This window comes from Cololabis saira, chromosome 17 (assembly GCF_033807715.1).
Source record: "Cololabis saira isolate AMF1-May2022 chromosome 17, fColSai1.1, whole genome shotgun sequence".
In the NCBI taxonomy this organism is placed as follows: Eukaryota; Metazoa; Chordata; class Actinopteri; order Beloniformes; family Belonidae; genus Cololabis; species Cololabis saira.
This window is the reverse complement of record NC_084603.1, coordinates 7,404,959-7,419,290: the sequence shown is the minus strand read 5'-3', so window position 1 is coordinate 7,419,290 and position 14,332 is coordinate 7,404,959.

Here is a 14,332-nt window from a genome sequence, read left to right as displayed (position 1 = left end):
TGACTGAAGACGCTCCGTTACTGAATCACTGTGTTGGGAAGAAGAAGCTCAGGGTTGTCCATGATCTTTGTTTTATGAACTATCCTCCTTCATACAATCAGCTCCAGTCGCAGCACAGTGTCAGCATTCTTCAGGAGTTTGTTGAGTTTCTTTAAGTCACTGGCTCTGATGCTGCTCCCCCCCAACAGATGACTGTAGAAGTGATTGAACTCTTCTCAACAGACTTATAGAAGATATTCATCATCTTGCTGCAACTGCTGAAGGATCTAGGCTTCCTCAAGAAGTAAAGTCAAGTCCGTCTTTTCTTATAATCCACATCAGTGTTGTATTTCCAGTCCAGTCTGTTGTCCAGGTAAACACTGAAGTATTTATACTCCTTTACCACCTCCACTTCTTTTCCCATAATGGAGTTCAACTTACTATTCAATTTAATCCTGACTCTCTTACATTCACATTCAAGATGAGCTAATTGTTCCCACACCATGCTACAAATTGTTCCACCAGTTCTCTATACTCAGTCTCTTGTCCATCACTGATACACTCAACAACTGCAGTCATCAGTATTTGTGCAGGTGACAAGACTCTGACTTGAACTGGAAGTGTGAGGTGTACAACGTGAAGAGGAATGGTGAGTGTACAGTTCCCTGGGGCTGCTCGTCACCCGGTCAGACGCCCGACCATTCAGTCTCACAAACTGCGGTCTGTTTGTCAGGTTGTCAGTAATCCAGGTGATTGTGGAGGTGTCCACCTAGATCTTCTGGAGTTTCTTACGTAGTAATGAAGGCTGGATGGTGTTAAATGTGGATAAGTCAAAGAACATGATCCTCACAGTGCTGCTTTGTGTAGGTAACTATGGGTTCGTTGAAGCAGGTGTGTGATGCCGTCTTTAATCCCACGATCATAAGGAAACTGCAGTGGGTCCAGTAAAGTAGTGTCTCCCAACCTGGGGCCCGGGCCCCCCCTGGGGGGCGCCAGAGATCTCTGGGGGGGGGCCAAACTTTGTCTGCTTTGAAATTATGCAGTTGTAAAAATTATATTTGCAAATGAGTCATTCAAGACATTGTTAGGAATAATTTATGAATGTCTTTTTTGTGTTTTTTATACACTGGTGACAAACACAGGAAATTATTTCGTTCCTCATTATTATATCATTACTCAACATTTAATATACTCCGACAGGTTGTTAAAGGAAAAATGTTAAAAAATGTTGGTCTCATATTAAAAGAGACATTTTTCAGAAATATTTTTAATGTCCTTTTATGTCCTTTTGTGCGTATTTTATACATTGGTGACATTGGAGAAAAACAAAGTCATATGTATACAGAGTAAACCAAAGAGAAATGTATCAAAAAAACATAATTCATGTTCATTTTTTCAATTAAAGACTATTTTGGTGCTAGTACGTACGGGTCGGGGGGCCCGGCTGGTCTTAGACACAAGTGGGGGGGGGCTCCAAGGAAAAAAGGTTGGGAACCACTGCTGTAAGGACCTTGTTTGCTTATTCAGTTGGGCCAATAAAAGTCTCTCCGCAGGCTACAGGTCTATGAGAATTAATTACACTAATTTCACTCCATCTGAATATTACTGTGGGACAAGCATGGACCTCTTAATGTTTTTTTTGTAGTGAGGATCTGATTTTTCATTTGTTTTGACTCTGTAACTTTTGCATCAGTTTTCATCTCATGAGTAATGTCAAATACACGAGCCAGAGTCCCCCCGCGGTTGTCAGTGCTGGCTGCCAGCGCAGAACGTTTAAGTGTCTTCCCGAGAAGCAAGATCCATTTCAAGGCATTCCCTCGCCGCTGGGGAGTCACACAGAGCAGCTCATTTCTCGCAAGGATATCATTGTTGGATTTTTCCATTTTCCTTTGTTTCATCACTACCGATACATCATAACGTTCTCCATAACTGTTGCTCAAAGTAAAAGAAGATTAATTCACTTTAAAAGTATTGACTCTCACCATGACACAAAAGAAATTAGAAAAAGGGAAGCTTGAACATTAGAGTTAAAGAAAAGAAGAGAAACTGTGTTTATATGTGTGTGTCTGTGCGGTCTGGGTAATTGCTCATACTCCTGTGCGGTTCCACCTGGGGACTAGTTTCTATTTGTGTTTATCTGATGAGAGGGATGTTGCACATTACAAAGACCTTTTCTGGTAAAACATTCAGCATATCAGGGAGAGAAGGATAAACCGGGATGTTTATCTAAGGTTTTCAAAAGGCTGCAGTGGTCCCAGCATTGTTTCCCCACTGAGATTGCCACATTGCTCTGCAGTTACAGCCCTTGGCATCTGCAGATGGCAAGAAACCTCTGATGCACAAGAGTGCATCTTCAACCTCATCACATAAACAAAGCTGATTAGTGCTTATTTCTACTTATTTGACATGAATTAATCGTGCCATATTGCACAGCATCGCAGCCTTCAGCAATGCATGTAATCTAATTTAGTCCCAAAAGATATGACATTTAAATCAAAACCATAATTGAATCTACACATTTCTGATAATGTCACCATTGGGAGGGCTGTTAGACTGATTAACAGTGGATGTTTTCACATGCTGTAATTGCAACATTATTTTGTTCATTACTTTTTATTGGTGGCAACGGAGTCTGACATTCATTCGACAGTGTGAATTAGTTTATTAAAATGAAACGCTGTCGTCTTTATTCACCTGAGACTGCCCCTGCCTCCCGTTTGACATCAAAAGCATTCAAACACACAAGCATTTGTCTCAGAAGTTTGTGATGATTGAAATATGTCTTCTAATGGGAGAAGTCAAAGTTGTTCAGACAATAAAACTGTGGTTATTTTATTGAATACTTAATTCAAACAGCAAGGAATCGTTAAGCTGCCTTGAACATATACACAAAGCACTTTGCATGTTTAATAAAGCAGTTCTTATAAGGTTGGCTGAACTTGTTACCTAGGTAATGAGACAGCTCTGTGAGCTGAAACCTTCAAAATATGTAGTTTAAACATTAGTTAAAACAAACATAGATACAATCAAAACTATTTAAATCATTGATGGTTTTATGAAGTATTTTGGACACATGAATTTTTATCTATAAAGACTAACCAGATCCTAGGAATCTTTTATCATGCAGGCAGAACTGGGAAACTGGTGCATATCAGACAGGAAAAGGCTGGGTTGTATAATACATGAGCTGAAAGCTGTCACTTATATCCGTGAATCCCATCAAGTGATTTCTAATTAGACTCCACACTGATATGACTGTGTCCAATTAGATACGCTTTCATGTTTTTGCTATACAACAAGGCATCTCCACCACAGATAGAGGCTTATCTGTTGCTGACATTGTCAGAAGAAATCATTTCACATCAATGAAAATGTCTCAACCATGAGAGAACAGCCCAAGTCCCAGTCTCACGAATGTCAGTCTCATGACTGTCTGTGTCATGATTCCCAGCCAGGGTCTTCCCTGCATAGGTCAGAAGACTTATCGGTTAGCGGTTAGCCATTAGTGATAAAACGCTGCTTCGTGGCAGAGGATGAGAGCAGCCCTGCTGCTAGCTGTGATTTGTTCCTGTTGGAGCTCCTGGAGGTGGGGCTAAGACCGTGAAGTCATTTGAAGAGAAAGACACAGTAATGTAATCATGTCCATCAGAGGCAAATGCTGCATCAGTCAGCAGAGCTTTGTTCTTAAATCGGCATCATAGATTAAATTAATAAAGCATTTCTCCTGTGTTTCTGCGTATTCGATCATGTTCTTGAGGCTGTTACACCAGCATAACCTTGACATAAGGCAGGAAAAAAACATGCTTTGGCTTAATGTGTGCAGCCTTATGAGATGCTGGCTGAATGCCATGATTATCAGTCATCATTGAAATGGTTCTTCTCGTCCATGTTTGAAAGTGTTGCCAAAATTCCTCTAAAGCTCCAGCCCACGTTCGAAGATATGATTTACATTTTGGAATATTGATGAAAAAATCATATTCACGGCTCCTCACCACTTACAGCTCAGTTATCTACGCTCAAACAGACAATGCTTTTGCAACGATAAACACTAAACATAATTCCTTCTCCATTTAAATTACAGCTGCTTCAATGTGCAGAGATTTGCACTCTTAGACACGGCCAATTAAATCGTTTCCAATGACCTATGGTAGCATATTTATCTGCAGTAGCCTGAGGGGCAGAAATTAAACAGTGGTTTAAACTGGAGTTGTTATGGCGATACCTCCCAAGAGGCAAGCCTGTAGGTCTGACAATAGGAAGCTGTGGCATTACACCGTTTTCTGCAGCCTGTTGACCACATTTTGTGATAAGCCCGACTTTCTGAGATAATTGGGCTGGTTTATTATATTTGACTGAAGAGAGGGAGACAGGTTACGCAGCAGGACTGACAATGAGCTGCCAGCTGTCTTCCTGAGAGGTCAAATTAGTCAATCAATTCCATTTTTGAACGGGAATTGAGCCTGTCTTTTTCAGAGCCGGTACACGTGTTTTTGTGTAAAGAAAAAGTGAGCTTTGTTCACTGTAGCAGCCATGATCTAACAGCATTTGCAGATGTAATGAATTGTTACTGCATCTGTGTCTGCAGTATTATCTTATAACGATTGTGGACTCATACAAAGAAACTCAAAGGAATCATAGTGGAGTTTAAAAAAAGGATTTCATTAACTTTAAAATGAAAAAAAAAAATTAAATGAAACAACGTGTACAAATCTGAGCTCTGTCATATGCAGAAATACTTGAATGACCCTGTGACATATGGCTGTGCTAGAAATGACCAGGAGGAGGAGTACAGGGGCTTAGCGGATCGCTTTGTGAAGAGGAATAGGTCAAACCACCTACGTCTAAACATCGCCTAAGACCAAAGAGATGGTGGTGGATTTCCAGCACAATAAACCATGTCTGAAGCCTGTGAATATCGAGAGGGTCAAAGTGGAGGCGGTAAGGAACTATAAATATCTGGGGGGTGCAGCTGAATGACAGGTTAGAGTGGTCCCAAAACTATGAGGCTTCATACAGAAAAGGGCAGATCTGTCTGTATTTCCTGAGGAGACTGGGGCCCTTTAACATCTGCAAAAATATCTTATTGATATTTTACCAGAGAACATAGACACACAAGAGCCAAAAATTGAATAAAAATAGATATAAATGAATAACGTACTCTGAAATAGATGTAAATATTACTGCAAAGAAACATCACAGGGCAAGTAGGAAATGCAAAGCAACAGAAAAGAGGTACAATATAACTTTAATGTCAGATTAAAGACCTCAGAGAAATAATACATGTCAAACTACAGACTTTATCCAATCAAATTAGCCGAATAAAATGACACAAAATTAAAAGTAAAAATGACTCAAATTGAACACCTGCATGATTTCTTGTTTGTCTCTTGTCTTTGAGTCTCTTCCCTGTAGTATGTGTGTGTGTGTGCGTGCGTGCGTGCGTGCGTGCGTGCGTGCGTGCGTGCGTGCGTGCGTGCGTGCGTGCGTGCGTGCGTGCGTGTAGGGGGGGCTTTTACTCATCTTTGTCCAATAACCTATTGTTTCATCTGTTGTTTCTTCTATCAATGACCAGCAGTCACCAGAAGACATCTAATATGCTCTGTATTTTTATTGTTTCTGCAGACTATTTTTAGGCCCTCAAGCATTTATGTAACCTCAGCAATGTAAAGAACTGTATTTTCTGCATGTGCAGTATCTTAGTTCATGCCATTATATTATATCCCAACAATATCATGCTGACCATGATTTATTGTCACACTGATATGTATCAGTGGGAGAAGCATTTATTCTGATATGTGTGGGCATGAGATATTCCCACACCACTGGGCTGTGACCTGCAGGAGCATGAAAATCAGCCCACTGTCTGGAAGAGAAACGGTTTCACATCATTTCTATAAGCGGCTTTGTGACGCTGCCCTGACTTTTAACAGTCTGCTGCCTAAGATGCATGCAAGAAAGCACTGTGCCTTATCAAATCAGTTTCCATGCATTTCAACCCTCTTTGTTTCCGGTTCGCAACAGAATGTCCCGTACAATTCCCTCCAACACTTCTCTTGAGCGTCCAGTTTGTGATAAGAGCACTTCTGAGCAAAAAAAACAACACTCTCTCTCTTTCTCACTTTGTGAGATGCTAAAGAATTACGCTGAGTTGATGGCTTAGTTGTACCAAAGTAAAACCAGTGAAGGATATTTGTTTCTTCCAGAGGCATTTATGTGATTACAAATGTGTATCTTTTTTATAACATATAATGCTGTTACGGTATTACCCACACACGTTTAAATCAAAAGGAAAAGAAAGCCTCCGAACATAAGAACTCATGGAGTGAGAGAAAACCTATACGCAGCTGTCACTGTGATAAATGAGTCGTAGGGGGAGGCAGACTTCCCTCACTATTGTTCAGATTCTCTGTGGGCATGCAGTGATTCAGATGATCACCTTCAAAGAAAATGTTCCTACACATCATTAGCAAGCATCTATATTAATCTGATAGTGAGTGATTTAAAAAAAAAATGTTTTCGCCTGGTCGGGTAATTCTTCAAACATGTCGTAGGAGCGCTGTTTGGATGTTAAGATCAAATTTGTGGGTAAATAAACAGTAAAATGTGGAGAGAGTGACTTTTCTGAGGTACTGGATTTATTCCAGAGCTAAGAGTCTACTGCAAAACCCACAACGCCTGACATTTGCCGCTTCACGGGATTGTGGGATGTACAGCTGTCAAATCCACGTTGTTGCTATTAATTAGCGGACCGGTATTTACTTGCATCCAGTCCAACTGTCATTCACACTTCTGCGCTTTGTGGTCTTGAAGGAATAAGGACAGCGAGCGAATGGAAACAAAACAACAAAATAAAACTGAAAGCTCATCCTGCTCAGTCAGGTATGACATGAGATATATGATAAAAGTGTTACACCAGATTACTGTTGACAATAACATGTGTTTTGGGGAGATAAGGATCCTAACCAGGCTCATCCACCGTGAGGCACTCGATGTGTGTTAGCTTCTATTTTAACATCCTGGTTAAAAAAAAAAAAGAACTGGGGGTATGCTAGCTGAAATATCCTGAGATGCCCTAAAGTTTGGTCCTCCTTTCTCTAATGCCGTTCGGCTTGTCAGAAAGTTATGACATGTTTCTCTGTGGGCCCATCTTTCTGGCTGCCCTTGAGATCTGTGAGCGGATGGGAAGTGAATAGATCTAAGCAGATTTGAAAGGTGTAATAATGCAGGAGAACTGCCAGAAAACTCCAGCAGTCTAACGCTCTCACTCAGGAGGCCCGCCTCCAGGTTTCGACAGGACTACTACCCAGAGTGCCTCATCAACAGAAATATACAACAGGATCCTCTTAAAAGAGTGACTAAAGTGTGACTAAAACGAATTTGTTGCATAAAAGCATCATGGGGTCATTAGCTTTCAGGCTTCTCTCTTTCCCTCGGAGTTCTACATACCTGCGCATGAAAAAGTCTGCAGAGTCACAAAGTCAAAAATTCTGCACCAAAGTGAATTATTCTTATCCACAAGATGTCAATGATGTCAGAGCTGTCGAACTACACACACGCACACCATCACCTGAACAGTGAGTTAGGCAGCTCTGAGATAGAAAAACACAGTCGATTCCCAGAGTCCCACCTTTCAGATTCATTTATAGAGGTGGTAGGGTCGGCAGCCTGACACTTGATATGACAGCGCTAAGACAGGGGCACGGCACAAAAAGGTAACCCTGCTCCCGGCACCAGTAGTCATCTGCCCCGATCTGAGCAATTAAATGTACTTCTTTCTGAATTAATGGTCGTCATCAGCACGTCATCAAGGTCTGCACAAGTCCTCCAAAAGGTAGGAATGTAATGATTTAAAAAGGAGAGCAATGATTTTTGATCAAAGCAAGTTTAATAATTTCACAATATTTTTAGTCTTTACTATAAAACCACTCAAGTGTTGTGTTCCAGATTACCTGTTGGAGTGAGTTTTTCTCTTTTTGTTCCTTTTCTTCACATTAAAGTACGGAGCCTGTAAGAGCTCAAGTGAAGAAAAAAAAGTAACTTTGTGGCCACGTTAAAGTTAAGAGAGCACGTTATATGTCATCGTGAGCACAATTTATTAAAGCGTGGGTACGATTAACAAAGCGTGCGCACATTTTGGAAAATTGTGCGCACAATATATCATAAAATCATGAGTACGATTTACTTACCCTTGATCAAAATTTAATAAACGTGCGCACATTATATTCAATCGTGCTGTAAAGCGTCCCTTATCAGCCATAAGGGCATTAAGATCCTTTAAACATGGATCTCCTAAGAATTTACCATGGGTTAGGCATGGCGCAAAAAGAAATGCTGGCAACTCTAGCCTCCCAACATGGTATAGTGATCAGTCTAGCCACTTTAAAAAGAATGCTTAGAGCAAGTAATCTCGTCGGAATTATGATGATCTAGGTCTCATCATTGATTTTATTTTGGGCCAACTCCAAGGCTCAAGGAAGCCGCTCAACTGACGCTCCTCCCAACGAGCTCCGACCAACCGCCACACTCATGCGCACACTCACAACTCCCGTGCTTACCCCGCCCCTACCTGCTCTCTACCCACACATTAAATTGATTAAATCGTGTTCATGATTTAATAACTTGTGAGCACGTTATATTAACTTGTGCGCACAATTTAATTAAACGTGCACACGAGTTAATAGAACGTGCACACGAGTTGATAAAACGTGCACACGAGTTAATTAAATGTGCTCACGTTTTATTAAATCGCGCGAACAAGTTAATAAAACGTGCGCTCGATTCTGTCAACATTAAAAATATATTGCATGATCCTTCACAGGCTCCGTATTAAAGCATCAACAGACAGACTAAAATTAATTCGAATGTGAATCTGTGGATTATTTGACCACCGGCTTGTTGCATCATTCTTTGAAGCACTGACATTCTTCTCTATATCACAACCAAACCAGCTCTCACTTTTCAAAAGACGTGCAGAAAAAACAACCTCACCGAGGGGATAATAACATCTTGTTGAACAGGATTTACCTCGATTCACTGAGAAACCATGTACAGCCCAGTGGATACATTTCTTTATCTAAATGAAATTCTTCCTGAAGCTACTTTAAACAAACTCTCCCTGTGTAATTCGGCTTTCGGGATTTCCAGGAGAAACATTGTTGCAGAGCGGTAAATCTAAATTGATTCTTGACAGCAAACCCTCTCAGAGGTAGGAGACGGAAGTCGGTTTTCATTTAAAGCAAGTAAACACAAACGTACAATACAGCAAATCACACACACATAAAGGAACTGTGGAGCAAACTGCTTAACGCACACTTTTGTCAATCTTTGTGTTGGAGGGGAGAAGTAGCTAGTGCAGCATCCAGCGTACATTTTCATGAATAACAGACCATATGTACATGAGAACTCTCCAAAGTAGTCGTGATAAATGAAGTTTCTGAAGGATTTCTTCTATATCTTCACGCTCACAATTGTGCAATTTGAATTTGATGAAACACCGTGAATGGAAAATTATATGACACAGGACCAACCAACAGAACCAAAAGAGAAGCAGGAAAAACAAACAAGGCAGTCATGCAGATACAGTATACGTTTCAAGGGTACTCAGTGTCAGGTCTATGTGTGTGTCTAACACAAATAGACACCCACATAGTGGTGTACACACAACGTTAAAAACTGATGATACATTTCGTGGGATGTTTCCGAAATGACAAAGTGATTGATGTTACCATGTGTTCTCAATCACTGTAAGTAAATTTTACTAAGTGAGTTGAGAGGAAAGCCCTTACTCGCCTGGATTCCTGGTCTATTTCTTCCTATGAATTAATGGATGTGTGCCCTCCCATGTCTCCTCATCTTTATTCCCCTCTGAAGTCCTTGTGGCTGCACTTTGGAGGATTATCTCTTGTCTGCCTTTTCCGCATGCCCACTGTAATTCCTGTAACAGGCCGGTGAGGGTATGTGCTGAGCTGAAGAAAGCGCCTGCTGTTTTACACATGCTCAACACGTCAGTGGAGTGGTGACAGCACAGCAGCTTTACTGATACTGATGCTCAAACCATTCTTTGGGACTGACAGTGCAGTTTTGTGTTAATCTTTGAATACATTGAAACTCAAAAACCTCTGCCAACTAAAAATGGAGAAAACAAAGACATTATTGTAACATACGGTACTTCCCTTTAATTGAGCAAACAATTTTATGACAGACATTTTGAATGGGAAGCTGAAGAAACTGACCACTTAAATTTATTCTGTACATCCCCACCTTCATCCTCAAATACTTCCATCAAGTTAAAGATTATACCACTGCAACTGGGCTCATGACCAGCAGTGATGAATCAGGATGAGGTGCTTCAGTTGTCAACCAGGGGCTTTATTAATCTGATCAGAGATTTCAGGAGGTATAGAGGGAACCCAGCTCCTTTTACATCAATGGAGACCACATGGACAAGGTGTCCTCTTTCAAGTTCCTTGGCACAAACGTCTCCTCAGATCTGTCCTTGAGGAAACACCTTGGAAGGTGCAGCAGTGGCTATATTTTCTGAAAGTTCAAAGGGAAAATGAACCTGGAGCAGAAGCTGCTGCTGGCCTTCTACCAGAGTTAATTGAAGATTAATCTGACATACTACACGCATGTGTGGTTTGCAAGTTGCTCTTTCTAGCCATAACTTAAGTTTGAAGTTTCATCTAGTTATTTATGAAAGTAAGGCTTGATATCTATGTTTAGACTCATCTTGAGCCCAAGCCCAGATGACCGTCTAACTGAAACCGATGCATATCACAGATTGCGTATCCTTGAGACATCCTCAGAATCAGAGAACTAACCTTCAAACACAGTCGAGGACCCGGCCGTGATCACGACCTGAACTCTATCAAAGACTCTGTTTTATAACCAACCGTTAAAAGTCTGTTCACTCTCCTTCGTTCTGCATCCTCCTGGATCTCGATCTTGTAGAAAACCTAACACGAGTGTATATTTCCAGGCTTAAAAAATACGAAAACAAGGAAAAATGATAATGAAGAAAAAAACGTTAGCAAAAACAGAACCACTCATAAACAGAAAAAAAAAAACATAAAAATCTAATGTGTTGCCTGCACTTGCATTAAAACAAAAGAGTATACTAGCTTTAGTTGGATCATCATGACCAAACCCATTCATAACGAGATGGATCTTCCAAAAGTGATAGCAATAAAAACATCATATACTGTAAGATCACGCTAACAGGAAATGTCTTGATGATCAGTGTCTACATGCAGTATATTACATTCACAGAAACAATACACAAGTTACACTGGTAAAGAAAATGGCCTGATATTGTGAAAAAAGTTATGTGAATACATCTTAAATGTATCTTTGATTAATGCATGCTCATCTATTTTCTGTCAAGAATATTGAGAAAAAGGTTTTTAAAAGCAAATGATCATTCAGTCTTATAGGAACCAAGCTTTGGAGAGTTTGTATTCAGTGAATCTGTTGTTATGGTGAATTACCTCAGAATGGTTAGGTATCACAATCAATATCGCAAAAAATGTGATATTGTTTTTGTCTTTTACCTCTAAAGGGTTGATACCAATCAAAATACACTTGATCATTATATCATCACTCAAGAGCAGCATTTGTGATATTAACACGCCATCAACCATCTTTTGCCTCTTGTAGAGCTTATTGTGAACCCTTAGCAATCTGAAACATGCTGCTGCTGCTTTGTTAATTAGTTATATTTTATAAGTGCATATACTGCCTTTGAACACAAACAGCATTGCGTTGTATGAATATTGCGTGAAAACACAAAGATCCGTAATTAGTGTTGGTTTCCACCCACAGTCAGGTGGAAAGGAGACTCTAAATGGCCTGAAGATATGAAAAAGCCTCTGCACTGTAAATCTGAAAAAGCCAGTAATGACTTTCTTGCATTTCTGCCAGTGCATGCTGGGATAGTCAGCAGCCCCCCAATGACCCTGAAAAGAAATTAGTGGGTGGAGGAAAGAAATAACTGGAAACAAAAGACACACTCTATGTTTACACTTAAATTCCACTGATTCTCTTGCTGCTAATCATTCCAGTCGCTTATCTTATGTGGACTGTATCATGCATTGGTTTGTTTCTTACATTTTTGAAGAGGAAACACATGAAATAAAGGTCTAGATATATGTCACAGCTCTATTTGAATTGAAGTCTTCGTTTATTCGATCTCTCCCCCAAGCGTATATATTTTGAGGTCAAGAATAGAAGACAAGGACAAGCTGTGTCATTGAGATAACTGCTGCATGTGCCCTTGTTCTGCAGCCTGCCTTGATATTTGTAAGCCAATTAACAAGATTAGAAAGCATAATCAATAAAACCACCCCATGCAGCCTTGCTACTGCCTTCCCACAAGAATTGCAGGAACCTACCTGTCACAGCCATTTGCTTCTAACATGTTGATTGTGTTACATACTGTATCTTTGACGATCATTATTTTTCAAGTGTGTCTTTATTTTTTATTGACTGCAAGTATCACTTTAGTTCAAGTACCACAGTTCATGGGACATAGATTTTCTTCTAAGTTGCATCTTTTTTTAAACAGTTTTTGTGTATTTTTTTCGACATAACAGAAAGGAGACTCTTCCCTTTTCTTCTGGACAGCAGTTGCAGCGTCTTGTTTTTTTTTTTGTTCCAATGTGCTGAAGACTGCTGAGTACTGTGCAAAAGTCATAGGCAGCGCTACTCCTCTTGCTTTATTAAAGTTTAAAACTACCATCCATATTATTTTACTAGACAATAACTGGACAATGTGTTTTTTTACAGTAAGCCATAGAAAAACCCCATTCTGTTAAACCTCCATATAAAACCAAATAATGTTCAGAACCAGATGACTCTACAAGGGAAGGTCAGTATTTATTGTACAGATTTAAATTTTTAAGATACTGTCCCATACAGATGTTTTGCAATGGTGTTGATATGGATTCTGTTCTTTTTAGGTTAAAGAAAGCCAGGTTCCTGTATTTTGTTCACTTGTTTCTGATAAAGACTTGGAAATGAATCTGGATGTCATGATCATTTTGATGAAACAAGAAAACCAGGTCCTCCTTTACAGAGTGATGTATATATGTTGCATGTAAAATTTAACCTCTAAAGCACTATAGCTCATTTTATTTTTCTTAATTTTATGTAAAATCATACACAAAGTGCACTGTATTTCACTGGTTCATCTTAAGAGGTCATAACTCTTTTAATAACACAAGGTTTTATTGGACTTATTCTCTTAATGGATCATTTTTCATTCTGACCAAGTGGAGCAATGACAGAAGCTTGGTGAGATCACGTCTCCTTATGCTGATGGAGTAACATATCTAAAAGCACAGGCATAAGACATAAATGGTGTTACGTTTATGTATTGTGAGTTTCCCCAATGAGGGAGAAATACAGTAAAGGATTATCTTATCTTATCTACCTACACTTTAAGGGAGGAAACTGAATCTAGCTGCTTACATTATGTAATTAATTAGCCTTCAATCTTTAGACAGGTTGCTTATCTCTGCATCTTTTGTAAATCTCTGAGATTTTGCTGCGATTACAGCACAATACGTTTGGTGAAAATCATCTCAAATCAGTGGATCCCCTGGTGCCATTGCTTTGCGTTGATTTACTACATATAATTGACTTGGCGTGTGTGTGTGTGTGTGTGTGTGTGTGTGTGTGTGTGTGTGTGTGTGTGTGTGTGTGTGTGTGTGTGTGTGTGTGTGTGTGTGTGTGTGTGTGTGTGTGTGTGTGTGTTTCTGCTGCATTTGCGTCCAAGGTGCAAGAGGTGAATTTCATCGGAGTAGGATTTCCTCAGTGCGCATGGCACAAAGTATCCACGTCTGCCCTAGAGAGGAAATGTAAATCCTGTCATGAGAAGACCACCTTAAACTAGGGACGCGCGAGTACACTCTTCCCTTTGCCAACTGCCAGGGAAAAAAAAAAAAAAAATCCACGATTTCCAGCAAGAGTGATCTCACCATATGCGCGGCTGTGGGATTCGGTGCGCCGCGACACACACGGACAAAAGCTCCGCTCTCTCCAAAACAAGAAAACCTGAGGACAAATGACACTATATGAGTGTTGGAACGGGGACGGACTGAGAAAACTCTAACTTGCTGAATTCCGAGAGTGGTTTGGATCTGCTGGAGATAACCCTTTTGCTGCAGGGTACCCGGAGGATACTCCTGCTCGCCTTTGCACAAAGAAGCGCGTCCGGTTGGAATCAGGCTGCAGTCCACTTCACATCAACTGCAGAGGCACAACTGCAGAAAAACTCTTTGGTTGGGATCTACGGACTTATATCCACAAGTGGTGCGTTTTTTTAGGCGTTTCTGCCTCAGATTAGATCACTTCT